The following is a 5,252-nucleotide window of genomic DNA, read 5'->3' as shown; positions in this document are numbered from 1 at the left end:
CTTCACTTCCTAAGCCGGCAATCTCATTTGTGATGAGAGCAAGCCTAGAGTACATTTCAGCGACACCTTCACCATCCTTCATGAACTTGTCAAGTTGGCTTTGAAGCACATCCAACTTGGATTCCTTGACGGAGTCGGTACCTTCGTGCATATCAATCAAAGTGTCCCAAATTTCCTTTGCATTCTCAAGGCGGCTGATTTTGTTGAATTCTTCGGGGCACAATCCGTTGAAGAGAATATCACAAGCTTGAGCATTGTATTGCAACATCTTCAACTCATCCGCGGTAGCTTCACGGTTTGGTTCTCTCCCATCAAAGAAGTCACCTTGCAAACCAACACACACAATAGCCCAAACGGCGGGGTTATGTCCAAGAATATGCATTTTCATTTTATGCTTCCAACTAGCAAAATTAGTACCATCAAAGTAAGGACCTCTACGGTGATAATTTCCCTCGCTAGACGCCATACTCTCCTAGGTTGTGAAACCAAGGCTATGACCACCAAAAGCTATGGAAATCAAAGCAAATGGAGACCAAGGCTCTGATACCACTTGTAGGATCGAAAGTATGTCTAGAGGGGGGTGATTAGACTACTTGACCAAATAAAACTTACCTTTTCCCAATTTTAGTTCTTGGCAGATTTTAGCTATTTAGGACAAGTCAAGCAATCATCACACAATTCAAGCAAGCATGCAAAGAGTATATTGGCAGCGGAAAGTAAAGCATGCAACTTGCAAGAATGTAAAGGGAAGGGTTTGGAGAATTCAAACGCTATTGGAGACACGGATGTTTTTCCCGTGGTTCGGATAGGTGGTGCTATCCTACATCCATGTTGATGGAGACTTCAACCCACGAAGGGTAACGGTTGCGCGAGTCCACACAGGGCTCCACCCAAGGGCAACGGTTGCGCGAGTCCACACAGGGCTCCACCCACGAAGGGTCCACGAAGAAGCAACCACCCACAAAGGGTCCACGAAGAAGCAACCTTGTCTATCCCACCATGGCCATCGCCCACGAAGGACTTGCCTCACTAGCGGTAGATCTTCACGAAGTAGGCGATCTCCTTGCCCTTACAAACTCCTTGGTTCAACTCCACAATCTTGTCGGAGGCTCCCAAGTGACACCTAGCCAATCTAGGAGACACCACTCTCCAGAAGTAACAAATGGTGTGTAGGTAATGAACTCCTTGCTCTTGTGCTTCAAATGATAGTCTCCCCAACACTCAACTCTCTCTCATAGGATTTGGATTTGGTGAAAGAAGATTTGAGTGGAAAGCAACTTGGGAAGGCTAGAGATCAAGATTCATATGGTAGGAATGGAATGTCTTGGATCTCAACACATGAGTAGGTGGTTCTCTCTCAGAACATATGAGTTGGAATGGTGTGTGTGTTCTGATGGCTCTCTCTCGAATGAGAAGGAGGTGGAGGGGTATATATAGCCTCCACACAAAATCCAACCGTTACACACATTTACCAATCTCGGTGGGACCGAATCAAAACTCGGTCGGACCGAAATAGTAAACCTAGTGACCGTTAGGAATTTCGGTGGGACTGACATGCAACTCGGTAGGACCGATTGTTAGGGTTTGGGCATAACGTAATCTCGGTGAGACCGATTACACAAACTCGGTGAGACCGATTTGGTAATTAGCTAACCAGAGAGTTGGTCAGGCAAACTCGGTGGGACCGATTTGCTCTTTCGGTGAGACCGAAAAGTTACAAAGTTACAAAGGAAACACTGAGTTTACATTGCAATCTCGGTGGGACCGATTCGCTCTTTCGGTGAGACCGAAAAGTTACGAAAGGGAAACAGAGAGTTTGCAATCCCATCTCGGTGAGACCGAGATCTATCGGTAGAACCGAATTGCTAGGGTTTGGCAGTGGCAAATGACAAGTGAAACTCGGTGGCGCCGGATAGAAAGAATCGGTAGACCGAGTTTGGCTTAGGGTTTAGGTCATATTGTGGCATATGAAAGTAGTTGAGGATTTTGGAGCATATCACTAAGCACAGAAGCAAGAGGCTCATTAAGCAACACCTCATCCCTCCTTAATAGTATTGGCTTTTCCTATGGACTCAATGTGATCTTGGATCACTAAAATATAAAATGAGAGTCCTTGAAGCTTTGAGCTGACCATGCTTGCCAGCATTGAGGTGCCACTTTACATATCGCCAATGCCAAATCTTGAGCTTTTCGTAAAATCACTGGAATAGCATTACTGCAACTTATGGAATTTACAAGATTTATATAAGTGCACTTTGGTATTTGAAAGATGACTGCATAAATTGACTTTACTCACAATTTATGATCCTATGTATCCAAGTATTTTACATCATTAATGCTTGGATCCGCATTGTAAAAACTTTGTTGACCGACCATCGGCTTCCACCTCCTCGGCCAACATCCAGGGAGTGTTTGTTCTTCTTTATAAAGCCTTCATGACAGCAAAGATTTACGACAAACAAGGCAATCTGGTCATATGGTTTGATAAACAAAGGTACACGGAGAGATATGTTATATTAAGAAACATTTTCCAAGGAAAATAGTCCTGCTATCGGTTCCTTTGTTTGGGTCGTCATGCTGATCATGATCATGAAACCTCACCTCTGATCAATGTGGGAGGAAAATATTGAGGATTTAGTACGGGGAAAGTTCCCGAACTCTATGGTATTAATGAACCAAAATTTTCACTTCCGTTGTTGCCGACCAATGTACTCCTTTAAGATCGCTAGCTTTTGGCTTCACCCTATCTGAGGTACTAACTCGGATGAATCGGTAGTAACAATCACAGAGGTGCTCCCTTTGCCACCTAGCCGAACAATCGGGAACGTTGGGGTAAGCACAGGAGCCAGCAACCCAGCTTGGCAAAAATCTTAAGTCAAACTGATGCATATTTATGGCTTTATAACGATGATTACGGAAGGCAGCCTGATGACCCACAAGTATAGGGTATCTATCGTAATCCTTTCGATAAGTAAGAGTGATGAACCCAATGAGGAGCGGAAGGAAATGATAAGCGGTTTTCAGCAAGGTATTCTTTGCAAGCACTGAAATTATAGGTGATAGATAGTTTTGTGATAAGATAATTTGTAACGAGCAACAAGTAACAAAAGTAAATAAATTACAGCAAGGTGGCCCAATCCTTTTTGTAGCAAAGGACAAGCCTGGACAAATTCTTATATAGAGAAAAGTGCTCCCGAGGACACATGGGAAATATCGTCAAGCTAGTTTTCATCACGTTCATATGATTCACGTTCGGTACTTTGATAATTTGGTATGTGGGTGGACCGGTGCTTGGGTACTGTCCTTACTTGGACAAGCATCCCACTTATGATTAACCTCTATTGCAAGCATCCGCAACTACAAAAAAAGTATTAAGGTAAACTTAACCATAGCATGAAAAATATGGATCCAAATCAGCCCCTTACGAAGCAACGCATAAACTAGGGTTTAAGCTTCTGTCACTCTAGCAACCCATCATCTACTTATTACTTCCGAATGCCTTCCTCTAGGCCAAAATAATGGTGAAGTGTCATGTAGTCTACGTTCACATAACACCACTAGAGGAGAGACAACATACATCTCATCAAAATATCGAACGAATACCAAATACACATGACTACTAATAGCATGACTTCTCCCATGTCCTCAGGAACAAACATAACTACTCACAAAGCATATTCATGTTCATAATCAGAGGGGTATTAATATGCATATAGGATCTGAACAAATGATCTTCCACCAAATAAACCAACTAGCATCAACTACAAGGAGTAATTAACACTACTAGCAACCCACAGGTACCAATCCCGGACTTAGAGACAAGAATTGGATACAAGAGATGAACTAGGGTATGAGAGGAGATGGTGCTAGTGAAGATGTTGATGGAGATTGCCCTCTCCCGATGAGAGGATCATTGGTGATGATGATGGCGATGATTTCCCCCTCCCGGAGGGAAGTTTCCCCGGCCGAACAGCTCCGCCGAAGCCCTAGATTGGTTCCGCCAAGGTTCCACCTCGTGGCGGCGGAGTCTCATCCCGAAAGCTGGCTTATGATGTTTCCCTCATCGAAAGACTCCATATACTAGAAGATGCGCATCGGAGGGCCACTAGGGGGCCCACGAGGCAGGGGGGCGCGCCCCCACCATCATGGGCAGGGTGTGGCCCCCTCCGGAACTTCTTGCACTTAGTATTTTTTATATATTCTGAAAATGACTTCCGTGAAGTTTCACGACTTTTGGAGCTGTGCAGAATAGGTCTCTAATATTTGCTCCTTTTCCAGCCCAGAATTCCAGCTGTCGGCATTCTCCCTCTTTATGTAAACCTTGTAAAATAAGAGAGAATAGGCATAAGCATTGTGACATAATGTGTAATAACAGCCCATAATGCAATAAATATTGATATAAAAGCATGCTGCAAAATGGACGTATCAACTCCCCCATGCTTAGACCTCGCTTGTCCTCAAGCCAAAGCCCAAATCGAAAAATATGTCCACATGTTTAGAGATAGAGGTGTCGATAAAAATAAAATACGGACATGAGGGCATCATGATCATTCTTAGAATAGCATCTTATACAATTCTTGTCATATGATCTCTTATGCTAGAGTAACAATTCAATCACAATTTCAAGTATGAATCTTAAACTTCACTGAAAACTAACAAACTATAATCTCAGTCATTGGAGCAATTGCAATTTATCATAACATAGGAAAGAGTCAATATAAGAGCTTTTCAGCAAGTCCACATACTCAACTATCATATAGTCTTTCACAATTGCTAACACTCGTGCAATACTTATGGGTATGGAGTTTTAATCGGACACAGAGAAAGATAGGGGCTTATAGTTTTGCCTCCCAACGTTTTACCTCAAGTGTATGTCAACAATAATAGTTCATGAAAAATCACATCCAATTAGCCATATATACCAGGATCTTTCCAACATGTTGTGCTTGCCAAAAGATAAAATTTAAAAAGGAAGGGTGAAGATCACCAAGACTCTTATGCAAGGTAGGAGATAAAAGTAAAATATAGGCCCTTCGCAGAGGGAAGCAGAGGTTGTCATGCGCTTTTATGGTTGGATACAAAAAATCTTAATGTGAGAGAACATCACTTTATATTTCCACTTGTGATATGGACCTTTATTATGCAGTCTGTCGCTTTTATTTCTTCCATATCACACGATCGTATAAAGCTTATTTTCTCCCACACTAATAAGTCATACATATTTAGAGGGCAATTTTTATTGCTTGCATCGA

The sequence above is a fragment of the Triticum urartu genome, chromosome 2 (genome assembly GCF_003073215.2).
Source record: "Triticum urartu cultivar G1812 chromosome 2, Tu2.1, whole genome shotgun sequence".
In the NCBI taxonomy this organism is placed as follows: Eukaryota; Viridiplantae; Streptophyta; class Magnoliopsida; order Poales; family Poaceae; genus Triticum; species Triticum urartu.
Note: the sequence above shows the minus strand (reverse complement) of the source record.